An 8,997-nucleotide genomic window follows, 5' to 3' on the forward strand; every position below is an offset into this window, starting at 1 on the left:
TCTATACAGTACTTAATATTCACCTGACATGTGTAGTCACCATCTATCACCATACATTAATACAACAATATTTACTATATTTCCTATAGAAGTTTGTATCTCTTAATCTCCTTTATCTGTTTTACAAATCTCTCCCACCCACTTCCCATCTGGCAACCATCAGTTTGTTCTCTGTATTTAAGATTATTTTTTGTTTGTTTGTTTCTTTATTCATTTGTGTTTTCTTTGCTTGTAGTTAGATTCCACATATGAGTGAAATCATATGGTATCTGTCTTTCTCCATCTATTTCAGTTAGAGCGTAATAAACTCTAGGTCCATCCATGTTGTCACAAATGACAAGATTTCATTATTTCTTATGGCTGAGTAATAGTCTATCTCACACACACACACACACATACACACACACACATACACACACACACACCCTTTTCTTTATGCATTTATCTATCAAGGAACACTTGGGTTGCTTTCATATCTTTTTTTTTTTAAGTATTTATTTATTTATTTATTTATTTATTTGACAGAGGGAGAGAGAAAGATAGCAAAAGCAAGAACACAAGCATGGGGAGTGGGAGAGGGAAAGCAGGCTCCCAGCGAAGCAGGACCCTGGGATCATTACCCTAGCTGAAGGCAGACGCATAACAACTGAACTACATAGGCACACCATATCTTGACTTTTGTGAATAATGTTGCAATAAACGTAAGTGTGCATATATCTTTTTTTTAAAAGATTTCATTTATTTATTTGACAGAGAGAGATCACAAGTAGGCAGAGAGGCAGGCAGAGAGAGAGAGAGAAAGGGGAAGCAGGCTCCCCGCTGAGCAGAGAGTCTGATGTGGGACTCGATCCCAGGACCTTGAGATCATGACCTGAGCTGAAGGCAGAGGGTTTAACCCACTGAGCCACCAGGCGACCCTGCATATATCTTTTCAAATTAGTGTTTTCTTTTCCTTTGGGTAAATACTCAGGGCTGGAATTACTGGATCATATGGTATTCATATCTCTACTTTTAATTTTTTGAGGAACCTCCATGCTGTTTTCCATAGTGCCTTCCCCAATTTCATTCTCTCCAATAGTCCCTAGAGTTTCCTTTTTTTCCTGCATCCTCACAATACTTGCTATTTCTTTTTCTTTCTTTCTTTTTTTTTTTTTTTTGATATTAGCTATTCTGACTGCTATGAGGTAATATCTCATTGTGGTTTTGATTGCAATTTTCCTGGTGATTTGTGTTGTTGAACAACTTTTGATGTCTGTTGGCCATCTGTATGTTTTTGGAAAAAAGTTGATTCAGGTCCTCTGCCCATCATTTAATCAGAGTGTTTTGTTTTTTATGTTGTGCTTCATTCGTGTTTTTTTTTGTTTGTTTGTTTTTGTTTTTGTTTTTGCTTTTGGGTTATAGAAGTTCTTTATAGATCCTGGATATTAACCCCTTATCAGATATATCATTTGCTAGTATCTTCTTCTATTCAGTAGGTTGTCTTTTCGTTTTTGGTTTTTGTTTTGGTGGTTTCCTTTGCTACACAAAAGCTTTTTATTTTGGGGTATTCTCAATAGTTTATTTTCGCTTTTGTTAACCTTGCCTTAGGAGACAGAGCCATAAATGTGTTGCTAAGATTGATGTCCAACAGATTTCTGCCTATGTTTTCCTTTAGGAATGTTATGGTTTCAAGTCTCATATTTAGGTTTAATCCATTTTGAGTTTATTTTTGTGTACGGTATAAGAAAGTGGTCCAGTTTCATTCTTTTGCATGTAGCTGTCCAGTTTTCCCAACACCATTTGTTGAAGAGATGTTTTCAACCAGCTTATTTTTAATAAACAGTGTTTCAGAGAGTATCTTAAACATATTGTGTCTCTTTTAAGCTCAATAACAGGTCTTTAGTGAAGGCATTACTTATTTCCATTTTTACACTTTAGAAAATAGACATACAGATGTTATGTTGCTAGTCTAACTAATAAGCTCACACAGTTACTAAGTGACAGTGCTGAAATTTGAATGCAGAGCTACTTAACTCCTCTTTTGCACAAGGGTGCATTAATAAAAAAAAAGGTAATAAAATGATACTACCCATTCATAATTTTCTACAAAACTACTTCTACTGTAGTAGTTAGAATAAGGACCCCTGCCCCCATGTCCTTATCCCCAGAACCTGTGGCTGTGTTGTATGCTACATGGCAAGGAGGACTGAAATTTTAGATGGAATTGAGGTTGCTAATCATTTAACTTTAAAATAAAGACATTTTTCTGGGGCGCTTGGGTGGCTCAGTGGGTTAAAGCCTCTGCCTTCAGCTCAGGTCATGATCCCAGGGTCCTGGGATCAAGCCCCGCATCATCGGGCTCTCTGCTTGGCAGGGAGCCTGCTTCCTCCTCCTCTCTCTCTCTCTGCCTGCCTCTCTCCTTACTTGTGATCTCTATCTGTCAAATAAATAAATAAAATCTTTAAAAATAAAATAAAATAAAGACATTTTTCTGGATTATCCTAATAAGCTCAATGCAATCACACAAGTCATTTAATGTGTAGGAGGAAGGCAGAAGAGTCAGAACCAGAGAGATAATATCATGAGAAAGACTTGACCAGCCGTTGCTAGATTTATAGATGGAAAGGGTCTATGAGCCAAAGAATGTGGGTGGCCTCTACAAGGGAAAAAGTAAGGAATCAGATTCTCTCCAGGGCCTCCAAAAAAAAAAAAAAAAAAGAAAGAAAGAAAGAAAGAAAGAAAGCTCTGCTGATTCCCTGATTTGAGCCCAGTGAGATCTATCTTTAACTTTTAAACTCCAAAACTGTATGGTAATAAATTTGTGTTTTCCTAAGTCACCAGTTTGTGGTGATTTGTTACAGCAGTGATAGGAAGCTAATATATGTCTAACACAATTAACTCTTTAGTGTTTTATAAATTTACATTTTCTAGACAGTTGTATGTCTTTCTTTTTTATGGCAAAGACATCTTACCAAATGCTTTTTATCAAAATCTCTGTCTGCCTCCCCTCCCCTTGGACACAGAGTCAAATGTATTTCTTAGTCTCCTTGGTGGATATATTTGATCAAGTAACTGAGTATTAGCCAAAGGAATGTGTTTAGAAGTCGTGCATGTCATTTCCTGTCCAACGCTTTTAAAAAGCAAGTCTCCTTCTTCTCCCTCCTTCCACAGACTGGATGCCACATACTAAAAATGTATGTAGAAAGGCAAAAGAAATAAAATAGCTTAAGATTATTTTGAAAAAACAAGATAAAAGCAGCAGAAATCAGTTAGCCCAATTTGAAGATTTAATACATAGTTATAGCATAGTTATAGACTGTTATAGTTATAGTTATAGACTGTGTGGTATTGATGAAGGGATAGATGCACAGATTAATGGAAAATAGTAGAGAACCCAGAAATAGACTCACATAAATATCCCCAGCTAATTTTTTTACAAAGTTGTAAGCTATTACCATTGAGACAGACTGAATTAAATATACATGGAGTCTCTTTGTATTATTTCTTACAACTGCATGTGATTCTGGGATTTAAAACTTTAATATAACAAAATTATGATCAATGGACTAGCAATATCAACATCACCTGGCAGCATACTTGTAATGTAGAATCTCAGGCCGTATCCCAAATCTACTGAATCAGAAAATGCATATTTACAAAATCCTTTGGCAATTGATGTAACCATAAATTTTTGAGAAGCACTGCTCTAGACAATATCAAATATTTGGCACTTAAGTTACCCTGATAGTTTGTTGGTTTCATGCTTTTAGTCACTTTTCATTTTATAAATTAACTTTTCTTATGCATGACAGATATACATTTCACAGAACAAAATAAACCAGACCCTTAAATTTAAGTATATTATATCTTGAGTTTTTTTTAAGTTCTTTGATTTCTTGATATATTTATTTTTTCCCTATCTTCACCACAAGAAATTCTAGTCATCCTTCTAATATAATAATATTATTAAAGTTGCTAAGAGATGCTTTTTAATTTTTTTTTTAGTTACAAACCTATCAGAACTTAGCTTAGTATTTTTGTGCAAAATTCATTCATCTAGACAACTGGGTGAAGCTGTTTTTCATTCTAGTATATTCCCAAAAATAATTATGCCAATATAGTTTTATTTTAATTATAATTTTGTAATAAATAATAATGATAAAACACATGCTTTTTCCTTGTCCTTAGACACTAACACTCTTTGACAGACTATCACACACTTAAGTATTAATAATATTTTGTAGTTTTATCCACCACAGTTCTCACGTTCATCACTTGTTCTCTAGAGTCATGACTCATCTGCCTCATTTGGCCCATGTCTCCATTCAGTGCAAAAGGTATAACCAGGTTCTTCTGTGTGCCCACTTCGATCTTCCAAACACAGGCTTTCTTTCTTCAGAATTTTCTATTCCCTTAGCCTGAAAAGTGAAATCCAGATTTCCCCAGACCAAGAGTGCCTAGGGGGTTATAAGATCAAAATAATAACAGTTAAATATACTTCCAAATACATATCCCCACCTGACCTATGGGAGCTTTAGTCTATGTCAAATTTCTTCCAAAAAGTTCTGGGGGCTCCAGGAGGATGAATTGCTATATTTTATGCTCAAAGCTATAACCCTCAAACTTGATATTTTGCTTAAAAGAAAGTAATTACTTAATAAATATGTGTTATCTGGCTGGCTTCCTGACCATCAAGGTAGGGCATGATTTTGTCAATGTATATAATTACATGAATTTAAGTAATTGCCCCAATTGGTGCAGAAACAATTTACTTATGAATCTTGAAAAGATGACTCAGGCCAATTATAATGTCTCTTAAGGCTATAAAACATGACACAATAATTATGACATTCATTAGTGAAAAAGATATTGAAGTATCATGATATAGAGAGGGTAAGAAAGACTCCAGTAAAACATATGATAACCATGGTTTCAGTTATAAATATGATAAAAAGTTACTTTTTATTGATATTTATTGAGCACTTATTATGTACTCTGCCTTTTTGGATCCTCACAAAATCTTATGAAGTAGGCAAAATTATTATTCCTTCTATAGAGACAAAGAAGTAAAAGTTCACAGAGATGAAGTGATTAGCCCAAGGACAAAAGCATGGAGAGAACTAGGATTCAAACCCTAATTTGTTTGACAAGAAGACTGAGCTCTTGACCAACTATAACATTCTATATCAGAGGAAACTATTTGGTGGCAGGTTAGAAATAACAATGTGTTCTGAATGTAGGCAATTATTCATATTGGGAGGTTTTTCAGTAAAGAGGCTTGAAGTGAGGTCTTTCCAGTTTCCAAGGATCCAGAATTCCTCCAACTCAGATCTTTCTTCAAATTCCTACTAAATCTTTTGATTTTGAGTATTCGTGATACCTCATTCTTTTTCTCACAGCACATAATTCAACTTTTTGTGGGTTTTAGTGGATTTCTGACCCTTTATATCACCTTTCCAAAATAGGTCCCAAATTTTCTTATCTTGCTAGAGAAGCATTCTTCACAGTTACTGCATGCATCTACCGTTCCTTTCTTCTCCTGTACTAGGTCTTTCGGTGAAATCAAAAGTGTAAACACCTTCCCTATCTCTAGCTGCCTACTATGTTCTTGATTTTATCCCAAATTATCAATGTTGCAACAAAAACTCCAAGACTCATCACAGTGAAATACCATTTCCATTTCTGCTGCATTCCAGTTGTCAGCTGATCCACTGCTCAGATGCTATGACATTTTCATGCTCAATAGAAACCTTGAATAGGGAAAAGCACCCCACACTCTTCTACTCACCCCCATCCCCTTTGATCCCACTAGGACAGAGGTTACAAAGTATTATTGCCTTGGGCTTCCAAAATCTTTCAAAGATTCTAATGAAAGGGTTCTTTCAGCTTTTTGTCAATCTTTGCAAACTTCCCCCCTTTCCCTAAGAGCGAGGCAGGAGGCCAACAGAGCCAGAGGACAATCTGAGTGACCAATACCCACATCCATACAGGATTCAAAATTTCCCCTCTCCTCTAACACTGACCCATTGTTTTTTTAACACACTTGGGTGTCCTTTGAGAGTTATTTTTTCTTTATAGTATATATGGCAGTTGAAACATCAAGGAAGGGCACTTAATGTTGAGGTCTAAACTGCACTTAAGTTGATGGGAGGAATAGCTGGAGTGAGAGGTTAAGAGAATCTCTCTGTCATGACAGTTTAAGTGAAAATTGGAGTCTCAAAGATGGAGCAATGTTGGACTAGAACCACAGGTTCTCAAACATAATTTTAGTAGTGGAACACTTTTTCTATTAACAAATTATGATTTAAAAAATCGGTATATAAAACCTTGACAATCAGAGTTTGCAAATATATTTTCCAGTCCATTAACCTCTTCTTGCTCTCTACCAACTACCATATTCCAATAAGGACTACTCCCATATAAATTTTTATTATAAAAACTAGAAAAATCTTTCAATGGGATATTATTATGCATCAAGAGTCATATATTACCATATCTAATTTTTATTGTGCCCCCCTTATATATAAGAAAAGTAAACATAGAGAACAAAAATAAAATTGAAAGCATGACCTTGGTCTTGTCTTAACCATTATTTTCAATCTTCAAATTTAACTACTTTTAGAACATAACACCATTCAATAATTATTTAGTAAATAATTATTTAGTATAAAACTCACTTCATTTTAAAGGTTATACTTCTATTTATATTATATACAAGTAAACATTTCATCTTTATTAAGCTAGGAATATAAGGGCACATCAAAATAGTGTTTTTAGTTCACATTTCTAGTCTCCAATTTCTTAAGTTTTTTATATTTCACTAAATATATAGATTTTAGTGCAACATGTGAACTAAAAACGTGAACTAAAATACTAGAATTTAGGCTCGTAGAATTGACTTGGTCCATAGGTCAATTCCATGAAACTTTATGTAAAATACTAGAAAGTTTCATGCTTGCTGTTCAGTCACAAAATGATCAACTCAGCTCATACTTTCTCCTGGTCTCAAATTCTTTCAGTTTAAGTAACAGAAGTCCAGCTCTTTCTTACGAGAGCAGCTTCAGGCAAATAAAGGTTTATTGTAGTAATATTGGGGCAGCTCACTAAATCAAAGAAAATGCTGGGAGAACCAGAGAATATGCCAAGAACCTCAGAAACAAGGACCAAAGACTCATTACTGCTAAATCTACTAAAAAAAAAAAAAAAAAAAAAAAAAAAAATTATTTATTTAGAGAGCAAGCAGAGGGAGATAGAGAGAGTATCCTCAACCAGATTCCCTGCTGAGCTTGGAGCCTGATGTGGGGCTTGATCCCAGGACCTTGAGATCATGACCTAAGCTGAAACCAAGAGTTGGAGACTTAACTGACTTATCCACCTAGACACCTCTAAAACTACTTTTCTCTCAATACTTTTCTTTCTCTCTCTTTTTTTAAAGTAGATTACATGCCCATTGTGAATGGGACTTGAACTCACAACCTTGAGCTTAAGACCTGAGCTGAGATCAAAAGGTGGCTGCTAAACTGATTGAAACACCCAGTTGCCCCAATATTTTTCTCTTTCTTAATCTATGTTTCCTTTTTCTTCATTGTTGTTACTTCATTTCTGTTACTTCATTTCTTCATCCATTTTTGCCAGCTCATGTAGAAAAATGTACTGATGGGGCGCCTGAGTGGCGCAGTTGTTAAGTGTCTGCCTTTGGCTCAGGTCATGATCCCAGGTGCTGGAATCCAGCACCACGTTGGGCTCCCTGCTCTGCTGTGGAGCCTGCTTCTCCTTCTCCCATTCCCTCTGCTGTGTCCCCTCTCTCCCTGTGTCTCTCTCTGTCAAATAAATAAATAAAATCTTAGGGAAAAAAAAAAAGGAGAGAAAAGTACACTCATATTTCTACCTATATCCTTATACTTTGGTGATAAAAGATGGAAGAGCTATTTTTTCCATCAATTTCATTAATCCTAAACATTCTAATAAGGGAATTGACATATCTAGCTTGGGTAGTGCAACTGCTTTTAACAGTTGCAAGGAAGTGGGGTAATATGATCACTTCCTCTCAACCTGAGGTCATGGTGTATCATTTCCAGGAGTAAACTATGCATTTGACATTTATAATATCATACCTTATAATAAAGAATTTAAAAGTAATTTTATTCTGTTTTTCTTATCTTTTCCTCTACATTACTTCACAGTTTTATATTCTTCTCAGTTTAATTCCAATTGCAACAAGATAGTTGTATCTGCATAACATTTAATTCCTAAAAGTACATTTTGGAGCACCAATTTAACTGCAGTTACCAATTTGTTCCAGGAATCATATATCATTTTCTCCGTGTGTTTTACTTAAGTACAGCATACACAGTCTTAATATGAAAGCTTTCAACAAATATTTTCATGCTGGGGACTTACATCATGGAAAAACCTTGGTGGGCATTGCTTCTAAATTATTATTTAACATTTTTTACTTTATGTTTTCTGTTGAATCTTTGTCCATATGTTTCATTTTTATGGCAAATTATTATTTTACTGGTTCTCAGTATTTTTTTCCTCTTGAAAAATTCTGCATCTATCCTGTATTTCCTCTTCATGGATATTTTCTAGAAGGAAAAATCAGAAAAATACTTTAAACCATTTACAGATGTACTTTTTCATACTTTTTTCTGTACTTTTATTATTTAATAGGTATCAAGATAGGGAAAGGTTTAATATATAACTATTTTTTTAGAGTGCATATGGTTATACGTTATATATTAACTAGTGTGGGATTAGCTGAGAATACATTTTATAGTATTAAAGTAGTACATCTCTGGAACTGACTTATCACTTTGAATATTTTGTGATTCCTTGGTATCATCTTTCAATAAAAAGTGTTATTTTCTTAAAATTTTCTTTTTTTAAAATATTTTTATTTATTTATATGACAGAGAGAGAGAGAGATCACAAATAGGCAGAGAGACAGGCAGGGAGGGAGGGGGAAGCAGGCTCCCTGCTGAGCAGAGAGCCCGATGCAGGGCTCGAGCCCAGGAC

The sequence above is a fragment of the Meles meles genome, chromosome 9 (genome assembly GCF_922984935.1).
Source record: "Meles meles chromosome 9, mMelMel3.1 paternal haplotype, whole genome shotgun sequence".
Lineage (NCBI taxonomy): Eukaryota > Metazoa > Chordata > Mammalia > Carnivora > Mustelidae > Meles > Meles meles.